Consider the following 13,146-nt stretch of genomic DNA (forward strand, 5'->3'; position numbering starts at 1 on the left):
GCCATAAGGCACGGAATGAGACTATTGCATGGCTGGGTAGTCAAAGTTTTCCATTCGTTAGTCATTTCAGGTGGATTAGAACAGGTTTAGGTGGGCGTTGGCCAGATTTGGATTTTTCTGATGTAATCCTGGATACGACCCTGTCATTGAACGTCGCGTGAAATTGGAACTTAATGAAGGCCTAAGTACTTTTTCGTAGTTTTTAGTTTTCGGATTTGAAAGATCGTCGGTTACAGTGGCCTGCGGTCCCAGGTCCTTACATATCAAAGAGATTTATGGTAAAATCGCTTGTGTATCGTGTATTTTGCGAAACTCGTTGTTGTCGTTGGTTCCGGGTTTGAATGGATACACAAATTTGAGCAACGGTATTATGTGATATGAGGGGCTCGGTGGCCTTAGAGCAACCGTTTTTGCTTACTGAGAAGAACATCATGAGTCTTATCTCAGGCCCATCCACATTCAAGATTCGTCAATCGTTTTATTTGTTAATTGACTACATGGTAATAACAGAAACTCGGTGATTAAAAAGGTGCTCGTCTGCCTAGTGGCAAACGTTTTTGCTTACTGAGCAGAAGACCGTGGGTTTAGCCCCAAGCTCCTTCGCGTTATATGATCGTTAGGACATCAATTCAGCTTATCGTTTACCAAAACGAACCCTGCTGCAAACCCAACCCTCTTATCCAACATCCCAGTGATTCCTCGTGGAAGTGCAGAGGTGTTCTCGACTTCCATCAAAGCGAGTGTCATGTCAACACAATCCTTCCCATTCCTTTCATGACCTGTGTTCGGGTGCGGCCGGCACTGGTATTGCCTAATTTAAGATCACCAGTTTTTACACATTGAGGATGATTGCTAGTCCCAAGCATCGTCTATTGGTTCTCTGTGTAATTACAGCTGATCCGGCAGTAACAGAGTAGCAACCGTGGGCGGTCAATCAAGCTCAAGCTCAAGCGAACAAATAGCCTGCCAAATCATAAATTTCTTGGGGAACTTCGACACTTGCTGTTTCCTGGGGACTCTAAAAAAACATCGAACTTGTCTTTCGCAGTCAGTCACATACTGGTTTCCCGGAATTTGTTTGAAGTGATACAGCAGTGTGGTTTTGTTAACATTTGTGTGTACAGCTTATGTGCCTGCGTTCTAGCTGTCCTATTCTATTCCAGGAAAGTCGAGAAAATGTTCAATCCGAAAGATTTCCTCGGCCGAACTCGATGGGAATCGAACCCACCGCCTTCGGCTTGGTAATACCGTACCTATGCCGTGATAATGTTAATGCTAGAGTTATTGAGGATTGGTTTTATGTCATTGGCCACATCTTGTTGGACGTTATTAACGAATCATTGCAAACTGGGCATGTGCCACAAATTGGAAGGAATCCTTGGTGACTCCTATTCAAAAAGTTGCTGGAACGATTAAAGCCGATAAGTTTCGTCCCATCAACATGTTGCACACATTAGAGAAAATTTCAGAACTTGTTGTGAAAGGCCAGGTGTTAGAGTATCTAAATAGTAATAGTTTGTTGATACCAAAACAATCGGGATATCGGGAAGACAATCTTGTGAAACCCCTTTGAATTTGGTATTAGCGAAGTGGAAAGATAACTTGCAGCGTAAAAATACGATTGTTGCTGTTTTTTGGATTTAAAACGCGCTTTTGAAACAATTTCTATTTGCTACGATCAATCACTCGTGTTACTACATAAAACTGGTTTGAAAGCTATTTGTGTGAAAGAACTCAACGGACTGTTTTGAATGATGCTGTTTCAAGTTCCGTGAGGAATAACCTTGGAGTGTCCCAGGAAAGTGTATTAGGGCCCCTTTTATTTATTATGTATATTAATGACTTGTGAAGTGTTTTACGATTTTGTGACAATTCTTTTTGCAGATGATACTGTGTTATTCATTACAGCCAAGTATTTAAATGATGTCGTTTTGCACTTGAATGTAGATTTGAATTCTTTAAGCAAGTGGTTGAAGTATAAGCAATTGAGATTGAATATAAGTAAAACTAAATTCATGGTAATTTCGCGGAATCGAGTAAATGAGAACGTCTCTGTTGTGTAATTGATGGGGGCGTTTTGATCGCATTCGGGAGATTAAATATCTTAGCGTGATTATTGATGACAAACTTAAGTTCAACTCTCACATTGACAATGTCATCAAGAAAATTGCCAAGAATTATGGAATTCTATGTTGGTTGAAAAACGATTTAACTATTACCAATAAAATACAGCTATACAAATCAATCATCTCTCCTCATCTAGACTCATCTAGATTACAGCGCTTGCAGAATAAAATAATGTGTATGATTTTCAGATGTAATAGATTCACTTCTTGTACTTTGATGCTAGACGCATATTAAATCACATATACTCGGCAAAATATGACCAATGACACTCAAAACAACAACCATGAAACGATATAGTCTCCGTAGGACCAGTTCTGCATATTCTGGTTAGTGGTTCCACATGGTCAAATTTGATATTTCTCGTAACCATATGAAGCGACATATCAAATCACATCTACTCGACGAAATATGATCAATGTCACTGTCTGTAACTGTAACCAGTTCGTTTTTGTTTGCTAATCTGGTTGGAAATGTTATACTTAATTATCTTAAAGATAAATTGCCCAGGTCAAACCTTTTTAGGGGTAAGCGGTGGAACCATCATCATCATCAAACGTGAATATTCATATGCCTTTGAACTTTCTATTTAATCTTATTCTATTTTCAATCTTCTAGTCAAAACTCACCCCATAAATCATTTGGAAATCTCCTCAGAAATCCCTTAGAATTTTCTTGGAAATTTCCTAAGATATTTCGTTTTAATTTTGCTCCACTTTTTAAAAATTAATCTCAGAATATGATTCCTTTGGTATTTTTCTCGGAATTTCCTTGAATCTATTTCCTTAAATTCTGCTTATAATTCTCTTTTAATGCTCATAAACATTCTCTGAGCGTCGCTGCGTTCACTTTAATTGTTGACTGTATTCGGGAACGTCATTTCATATGAATATCTTCATGTTTCCGGGTTTTGAACAATCGTCGTAATCATTTGTTGTGATGTTAACGCTCGGTGGCCTAGTGGTGACTGCTTTTGCTTACTGGACAAAAGATCGTTGTTGCCGTTCAACACTCTACAAGATGTTATATGCTTTCTTCTCGACAAAAATTCGTGCTGAAGTCAAAGTAGCTAATATGATATAGTTTAGCGAAATGTATTTCGGGCATTTAAAAATATGAGTAGACTCTTAATAAAAAAATGTGGAACGCTTCACGAATTTGCGTGTCATCCTTGCGCAGGGGCCATGCTAATCTTCTCTGTATCGTTCCAATTTTAGTATATGTCTTGCCGAAGCATAGACAATATCCGACCACTTTCATTTGCCTATATACTCTGCCACAACCGAAACAGTTCTAGCGATGGATGGAACAGCAACCGGTTTCCAATTCGAAACATAAAAGTACCCGGAGTGATTAATTCTAGTTACCTATACTTTGTACCTAATCAATTCCATCGCATCTCATCATGCCGTACCAAAGTTCCAGGCACTCGGTTCGCTACCTAATATCTACCGACGATCTCGGACTATCAACTCTGCTACCAAAAAACGGATGATGACTCATCGAACTTTTGCTATTTCGTGTCGAAACGATGGTCTCTCACACCATTCCTAACGGTCAATTAAGTATTCAATTTGTCTTCCAACCCAACCCGACGACGACAGCGACAGCGGCTACATTCCCAACCACACACATTCTCAACAAAGCAAACATTTTCTTGAAAGTTCAAGAATAATAATTAGAGTCTTTCGGAGGAATGTCAACAGAACATTATTATTGAGCTTTTTATGTGACTCGACTCCCCGACTGCTGCAGAAGGTGCTACATATATGCAGTGAAATGCAAATGACAGCAGCATTTATGATGGGTTCAAGCCGCTCGTCGTCAGAAGGGCTAGAAGAGTGTGGTATGTTTTAATTTACTGGATTTTTGAACTCGTCACATGCACATATTTCACCGAGTCGTATCGTCGTCGCTTCCTTCCTCGCGCCATCGTAAATGATTCAGGGGTTCGTGTGTGATTATAATCGTTTCGTTTGAGCGGAATGGATCGACTTGTCACACAGAGAAAACCGTCTCGGGGTAAGATATTCGACATTTAATAACTGGAGAAAGGCATGAACTTTCCTGTCATACGCACCCGATTATCGCATTCGTTCGTAGGATATGTCGGTAGTAGGTATGTAACGCATTCTTCAAGCACACTTTCGACATAATGTTGATACACTGACTGTCTGCGAGTGCTGTATGGATACTTGGTGGAATATCTAGCATAGCGGATGGATGGTGATCGGACGAACTGGCAGCGGAAAGCGGGGTTGTAGGCCTCTTTCGTTTCTCGCAGGTCGCTTTATGTGGAGAAAAAAAGAAGGGAAAAGAGGAAAATAACGAGTCTAGTAAAAGTGACGCCAACATATAGGCACGGGGAGTACTGTCTCATCGGGTCTTTTATGTGGTTGGATATGTCTATGCGTCTATGCCTATGTGCTACATGATGAACAAGTAGTCGGTCTTCATTGGGTGTCGATGAGTTCGGGATGTTTACATAGTCTGGATTGTGGCGGCGAGGAAAATTTTCGAAATGTATGTTCGTAAAATTTTATCGCTTCAATGTTGTCAACATTTGGTTCGATGCATTCAAGAGAGAATTTTAAGCATTTATCATTTTTTACAACTAATTTATTTATCAAGGCTCACTGGCGGTAGTTTCGCTGGACCGTAATTCAATGATTCGTTTTACATTTTTCCCCAAAAACTTAAGAGTTGGAGGAAATGCTATACTAATATCAAAATGAAGCTTAAGTGCGATAATATTTTAGCTAGAGAAAGTTCTGAAAAAGATACATTGATAGTTCCGCTAGAGTACGGCAGCGTAAAAATTAAACAGAAATTGAAATTGAGCGAAGGGCCATTTATGCGACAATACTAATCAAATGCTCACTTCTTTACCTGGCTCATACATTGATGGATGAGGAGAGTTGAGGTATGTCCACAAATCCGCAGGCCAAAGAGTGCCCGTTTGACTTGCTCATATACTGTATGCGGCTGTTGAATAGTTCTAGCGACGTTTATCACTACCTAAAGCCTACGAAATGACTGCGTTGGTTATGACGAGAGAAGAAAAACAATAGTTGGGTTAAAGAGTTGCATTATATCACACCATTGCTTGGAAATGCTTTCGGCAACTTGGGCTTTAGGTAGTGATAAACGTCGTTACAACTATTCCACAATCGTAGGACAGTTTATGAGCAAATGAAACGTGCACTCTTTTGCCTGTGTATTTGATGACATACCTCAAATCCCTTCATCCATCAAAGTATGAGCTAGGTAAAGAAGTGCGCATTTGATTAATACTGTCGCGCATGAATGGCCCATCGCTCAATTTCAACTTCTGTTCAATTTTCACACGGCCGTACTCTAGCGGATCTATCAAACTATCCTCTTCCGAGCATTCTCTAGCTAATAAATTATACTAAAGCTTCACGTTGATATTAGTATAACATTTTCTCGCAGCTCTGAAAATCGTAAACTTCACGTATGAAGTAACAAAACACTTTGATTAAATGTTAAAATTCTAGTTAGTCGAAGGGTCCGATCGTTCACTACTTACTCGAGGCTACAGACTTCAATTTCTAAATAGATTAAGGTTGAAAAAAGTATTACAAGGGTGCAACATTTTAGAAATTTTAATTTTGTTTCGAGATCTCTGCCGTAGACAAACAACCGGATTTTGGAAGATTTCAAATATCCAAAATTTCTCCTTCTTTGTTGTAATAACAACCGATAGCTAAATTAGTCGAGGTTGACACAAAATGATATCTGGATTAACAAGACTTGTTTTCAAGATGATATCGGGTCGTTATTTTACTTTGCTCTGGTTACCGGATCGGTCTAGGAATTTTTCGCGTTGGAAAATTTCTCGACTTCCCTGGGCACAGAATATATGATTGTACTTGCCACTTAATTATACTAATGGAAAAATGGTACAAGCATCGAAAGCTCTCAATTAATAACAGTGAAAGTGCATCTAGAACACTAAGTTGAGAGCACGCAATATGCTAATATGTGATAAGCAATAAGCTTGAAATGCGAGAAAGAAGAAGAAGAAGATTAAATCGCGTTTGCGTGAGTTCTAAATCAGCTTGCAGGAAATTTGAGTCATTTTAGAAATATTGTTCCCCGGACCAATAATCTTAGACAAACAGAAGAGCGGCGCATAATGCATTCTACACAATGCGGCAAAGTAACGGGTGTTCAAAAAAAATGAGAATGATTTCAGTGCCGTCCAGCGCTCTTGTAATAGCATCGCGACTAAGTTGCGTCGTACGGCTGACCAGGGCCCCTTCTCAAATATTCATTGACGTTTTTTTTAAAGATTAGACATTATGTTTTTAATAAAAAATACTGAATTCGTTGAAAAAAAATTTTTCTAATCCAATTTAATGGAATCTGTTCCAAATTCCCGTGAAACAATTTTAAAATTATTTTTGGTGAAATTACATGAAAATTTCCCAAAGGAGCAAAACAGAACTTCCAAAGAAGAAGTTTGCATTAACTTTCAGAGGAATCTGAAGATCTTCTAAAGTAAATTGAAAGAATGTTCCAGAAGAAGTCGGAAGAATTTTCCGAGGGAAGTCAGAAGAAATTTCTGGGCGAGTCTTGGATAAACTTTAGGGGAATTCAGACGAAATTTCTATGCGAACTGAAAAAGACTAATCAAGGAAGTCGGAAGAAACTTCCTGGGACGTCGAATTCTGGGCTAGCTTAAAACAATTGAATAGAAACTGCCAATGAAAGTTATAAAAAACTTGCTGAAGAAGTACTACTGGAAGAAGCTTCCGATGAAATCAGATGAACATTTCTAGGAAAATTTTAAGAGACCCCTGGGAGAATTCGGATATGTCTTCTGGATCAAAAGAAACTCCCGAGAGTAATCGTAGCTAAAATTATGGAAGAAGTGGTTGATTACTTATAAATCGTTTTGCAGAAACCAGAAAAAATTCTGTTCCGCAACTGTCATTAATTCAACGTAATACTTGCCTGGACCTTGAACTAAAATATTTCCCGTTTCCCGGGAAACCAAAAATTGCCTGGAATTGGAAATACTACTTCTGAGGATAGTTTCTAAATAATTTCTTCCAATGAAATTTTGAGAATAACTCCAAGTTGATTTTAAAGAAAATTCTGAGAGAATTCCGAGAAGAGTTTCAAGGGAATTTCAACAGCTGAACTGTTCGGAAAAATTTTGGCAAGTCAATATAATTGTTTTAAAGCTATTTTAAAACGAAATCTCAACTACAATTACAACACACACACACACACACACACACACACACACACACACACACACACACACACACACACACACACACACACACACACACGTCTCTAACCGATAATATGTGCTTACCTCTCAGTATCTTCTAACTCTTTTCATAAACAATTAATATTGACTGCAAAATGGCTAACCGTAACTAAAATAACAAGATTTGAGCATTTGAACATGATTTAACGTGTTTTGATATTATTTTTGAGCAACATAGGCTTTAAAATGAAGGTCAAAGATTTACCGTGCGTTCAGCTGTTTAAATTTCGGTAAAACAAAACCGAACACGACAATACATTCTGAGTGTGTAGGATAATACCAAGAGCATTCCAAGAAGAGTTTCTAGAGAAATTTGAGGAGAATTCCAAGTGGATTATCAGAAACAATTATTATTATAATCAAAGGAGAATTCAACGATAATTTTTAGCAAAATTTCAAGACATTCCAGAGGTACATTGAAGTTTTAGATAGGATGATCCAAGGACGCCTCAGTGCATTCTTCGTAGAACTATTTAAAATTTGATTCAAATTGGGGTGGATTCCACAGTTTGGAGTGTTCTGCCGACAGACCCAATCGATCAAGCCTAAAATTGTACAGATTAAAATTCAATATTTCAGGAATTTTGATACACGCCCAGATAAAATACATAACTTTGAACATTGTTGAAGAAAATCCGAAATTTAACCAAAATTTTTGAGTTATTTTATTAAAATATTTTTTTTTGATCATTACACCACTTGAACTTTATCTTCTATTGTAGCACTTTGATTGCTTGCTTGGTTCGCTCAGCCTTCGCTTTGTGTGAAAATGCCGAATTTCAATGGTAATAACAACAGTAGTGTGTTGTGATGATGAAGGGCTCGGTGGCCTAGTAACGACCATGTTTGCTTAATGAGCACAAATCGTTGGTTCAATCTCAGGTTCCATTATTCTGTTTGGTTTAGACTGACACGTCTGTAATATCTAGGACACCACAATTTTTCTGACTGACTGGATGAATCGAATACACTATTTCTAATGAATATTCTAAATAAGTTTTGAGAAGAATTTTAAGGTAGTTCTTTGAGTGTAGAATTTACCTCAAATTTAAAATTCGTATACTCAGTTTCGCTAAAACTGCCATAGACTGAGTGAAGTTCTACTCGAATCAAAGTAACTGTCGAGCAATTGGTGTTTACTCAGATTCAAACAGATTTTTACTCAGTTTTTATGATGATGATGATGATGATAGTGGTCTACCACTCATTGTAGCATGGAAACTAGTTCGATAGCTTTGGGTTCTCCTCACTGTTGAACTTGATCAAGCTTAATAACCTCTGATTATCATCAGCAAACCGAACTGAAGGGCCGAAAACGAATGGATGGATTGATAGGCGATTCGCCTATTCATTTCCTTGGGACAGTTAAGAATCTCCTTCCAACAACTTGATCAGCCAATTGGTCAGAAAACAAGCCATAGAATAGGAAGATGCCTCAATGCATGGGGAGAAGAGCTCACCATTTATCCACGAAATTTTAGCAACAGAGAGTTGACATCTTCACTCTCCTCATCCAAATCGCTTCAGTTGAGTGCCCTGATGGTCCCTCCTCATTCCGAATTTTTGATACATAAAGGGTGGCAAGTGAACCAGGAAAACCGGGGAAAAGTCGGGAATTTATTTTCACCAGGAAAAACCGGGAAAAAACCAGGAATTTCATAAGTCCACCAGGAAAATAATCTTGTTTGTATAATTTAAATAGGTTTTAAATTTTATGTACGTCAAAGTTTCTTTTTATAATCAGGTCAAAAGTAACAATTTTGTTCAAGCTAAATCTTACAACTAAACATTGATGAACAAAATTTACCCTGAGAATTTAGTAAATATATTTTGTATTTATTTTTAATTTAATTTTTTTCCCGGATCAATTGCATGTATGATTTGTGCTTAATTTATAGCAGACTTAAGCAGTGTAACTACTTTGAAGTACCTGGTCTAAAAAAGTTCTATTTCTTAAATCTTCAGATAAGGCCTTTGAACTTCATGCAAGTTCTACAAAATTCGGGAAAGTCTTACAAGTTTCAGGAAAATCCTGTGAACTACTGTGATGACCTACGACGGTCAGGAAATCTCTTCGAATCTTCAGAGAAGTTCTACAAATTTCAGAGAAGTCTTACGAACTTCAGGGAAGTCCTTTAATCTTTGGGGAATAACTACGAATTTTACAGAATTTTCTACAGATTTAATGTAACTTCTTTAGGCATTGCTTAAAACTTAAGGATAATCCTATGACACTTTTGGATTTTTACTGAGCTTCAGAGAAGTCTTCAATACTCTTGGGAAGTCCTCTGAACTTAACATAGTTCTCCAAGCTCAAAAAAGTTCCTAGAACTTCCGAGAAGTCGATTGAACTAAAGTCCTACGAAATTCATGGGAGCTCTCCAAACTTCATGGAATTTCCAAGAAATTAAGAAAAGACCCACAAACTTTTGGGAAACCCTTCGATATTTAATGCCTTATGAGCTTCAGGGAAGCTCTTCTAAATTTAGGGTCCTCATATATTCAGTTAAGTCCTTCAAACTTCAGGGAAGTCCTCAGATCTTCGAGAAAGTTCTTCGAACTTGAAGGAAGTCTTACGAACTTCTGAGAATTTCTACGAACTTTGTGGCACTTCTACGATATTTAAGAAATTCCCATGAATTTCAAAAAACTCCGAACTTTAGGGAAGTCCTAAGATCTTAAAAAAAGTCCTCCGAACTTCGGGGAAGTCCCATGAAATTCAGGCAATACAAACTTCAATGAACCCTTCAGGAAAGACCTTAACGCTTCAGGGAAGTTCTACGAACTTTAGGCGTTGTTTATGAAATCTTTTAATCATATGATTTTGAAATAATGTTGTAATCAAAATTCCGCTAAATAAGATCCTTAATCGTTGAAAATTTGCGGAATATTTAAACAAACTGGAAATCCGTAAAATTGTTAGAAGCAAAGGTTTGTTTAAAGAGTCCTCATTCATATCACACTTCGCAATTTCACCGTTGGCTAAAAATCTCAATAATAAAGTTAAAAAAAATCATAGTTTCAAAAACAGAAATCTCAAGATTTAGGGGCTTATAGATCTCTAAATTTCAGACATTAGATAGGGATAGTCGGTCGTCTAAAATCGCTCATTTTACGGGTTATCGCAAATTTTTCAGTGTCAATCGTAATTAATCTGCAAAGATGTTTTTGCAAAAACATGAGTGAAACGCTTTGCTATTATAGTTTTAGCACATAGAACGGAAATAGGCGCCATGATACGACGAAGTAGCGCGGCTCCCTACTAGCCCTACAAATAAAGATTTCACGGGCATTCACAAGAACCTTAATACTTATTTTGGTTCGTGAAATTCCGCATTGCGCGAAGAATGATGGTACAAGGATTCACTATATTTTTTTTTATTAAAAATTGTTTTTTAAATTGGTTTTTAAAACCAGGAAATTTTTAAATCATTGACCAGGAAAACCAGGAATTTCAAAATGGAAATTCACTTGCCACCCTGAGTAATATTTAATACAATTATCAGATAATCAGAAGCATAGCGTCTAAAAAACTATGCGAGTCGATTAGAGTCTCAAGCAGATTTTTACTCAATTTTCTCGGAACTTAAATTTGAGTTAAATTCTACGGAATTGAATGGTGTCCCATTTAAATCAGAAATCTCTTACAAAAAAAAAGAATGGATTGCAACTTTGTTAGTTTGCGAACTATTAATTATTTTTATGGAAATTATGTAAAAATTTATTAGAAATTGCGGAGAACTGCATCCACACGTATTTTATTTTCCATTATCGAATTCATGAAAAAATAAATTATTGGCGAACAAAATCAACTTTCCTTAAAGATAATTGTCGCGTAACATTTGAAAAGGGCATATCATCTTTTGCAAACAAAACTTCAAAGGCACTTTCCAAGAGAACCGAAGTACGTCGACGCAAACTAACAACTCCATAGGGTAGAAGAAATTCTCCCCTTCCCTATAGTGTTCTTGGTTTGCGTGGGGGTACTTCGGTTCGCGCAAAAGGGGCCTTTACAAAAAATTATACGCCCTTTTCAAATGTTACCTAAGACTTTATACTGTAACTAACATATAGTAAGCTTTAAAACACCGCCGGTCTAATCCATTCTCTTTTTTTTTCTATTCCAGGTAAACCTTCCGAAGCATTGGTAAGCCAAAAGGTGGGTGTTCATCCACTTTCCTCCACAAACCTTCCTCGAGTGCCCCTTTTTCCACCCATGGAACCCATCATCATCATCCCGGCCCCAAAGAGCTATGACTGCTATCAAAATTTGACCTTGCAAAATGGAACACATAACATTTAACCCCCAAGACCGAAGACAGGGGAGCAAGAGAATATCTGCAAACTCAATTACGAAGGTTGCCCAAAAATAGACCGGTTTTACGACAAGCATCGACAAAGCTGGTGTCTATAATCATACAATAAAAACATGTCAATATTAGAAAACAATTGAACGGGATAATTGGATTTGCCGGCCGATTAGAGACGACTACGGCACACACTGGACGAGACCCAGATTCCGCTGATGCCTATACCGGAGTACCTAATGGAGAGGAAATTGGTCCCACCGGGTGCGGAAAGGAAAAGTTCACATGTGTGTGTGTGTGTGTGTGTGTGTGTGTGTGTGTAGTTTCGGGCTAATGGAATATGTTTCACCTGCCTGTCATACGACGAAGTGCTCCTGCGGTCCCCATATATTCAGTTTCATTCTGTGTAAAGTTTTACAGATGAAGTCATCTGCTGGCTGACGTCACTGAGCCAACGTTACAAATTGCGGTGGTAGAGAGTTCGAGGGAGAAACGGAAGTCTAATGGAGTTGTTTTATAAATCCAGGCGTCGTCGTCGTCAGATTGCGTGATGATGTCAGGATCTAAATTTCAACTTGAACAAGTTTGGAACATGACGTCGTCGTCGTCGTTGTAGTCATATGCTCCACGAGTGTTTCGAGTTTCCGGAGTGAGATTTTTTGACTGACACACGCGATTATTGTGCAGCGAGCTATGATGATGCATCCCTTCGCTACGACTCCGTCCATTCCATGATGATGACCACTTACGGTTCGTGTGGCATGATAAATCATCTTCGATGCAGCTCCAGTCGCGGGGTCAAGTGGTTCAAATACGGCTAGATATGACGGTGGTACTTGACGTGAATTTATTGTTGATGGCCGTTGGGTTCTATCAAACAGCTGGACAAGCGAAACTCCATTCGGAATGATCTTGATCGTTGACCTGAATTCTTCAATTTCCGAAAGCGCAACTGTAATCTTCACTTGCTGCTCGGCGAAAAGCCGTTAGTTGGTTCTAATATTAATAATAGTACAATGTGAGCCACTCATGGTTGGAACGTGCTCGGGAAGCGATTAATAGCCAGATGCGAGTTGTGGGAGCGTGGAGGCAAAATAAACATTGCGGTATGGGTAGCAGCGAGTGTGTATAGTTCTCGGTATGATTAATGACTGCCGGGCGTTAGCGATGAGGCAATAATTTGTGCGGTTCCCCAGTGGACGTGATGTCAACGGGTAGTGAGCGAAGTGGAGAGTTATTTTGTCGGAGGAATCCGAGGATTTCTCCTGGAATCATCCTAAAATTCTTGGAAGTTTAATTTCTGACCCAAGCTTAGTCAACACCCAAATCCGCATCGCAAAGGGTAAACATTCCCAGTCTCAAAATATTTTACTGCCACTGGTGTTGCTGCTGCTACCGCATCGCATCTCT

The 13,146-nt window shown here is 38.4% G+C and overlaps 1 protein-coding gene and 1 non-coding gene across 5 annotated transcripts in view; one reads left to right on the forward strand and one right to left on the reverse strand.

Annotated features, from left to right (window-relative positions):
• Positions 1-13,146, forward strand: part of cora (coracle) — a 149,106-nt gene that overhangs the window by 53,365 nt on the left and 82,595 nt on the right. The window lies entirely within an intron of this gene.
• On the reverse strand, positions 3,259-3,365 carry LOC135706211 (U6 spliceosomal RNA). Its single transcript, XR_010518155.1, has one exon. It is a non-coding gene; the product is annotated as a U6 spliceosomal RNA (small nuclear RNA).

Source organism: Ochlerotatus camptorhynchus, unplaced genomic scaffold (assembly GCF_037179485.1).
Source record: "Ochlerotatus camptorhynchus isolate MF236.1 unplaced genomic scaffold, CSIRO-AGI_Acam_v1.1 ptg000022l, whole genome shotgun sequence".
In the NCBI taxonomy this organism is placed as follows: Eukaryota; Metazoa; Arthropoda; class Insecta; order Diptera; family Culicidae; genus Ochlerotatus; species Ochlerotatus camptorhynchus.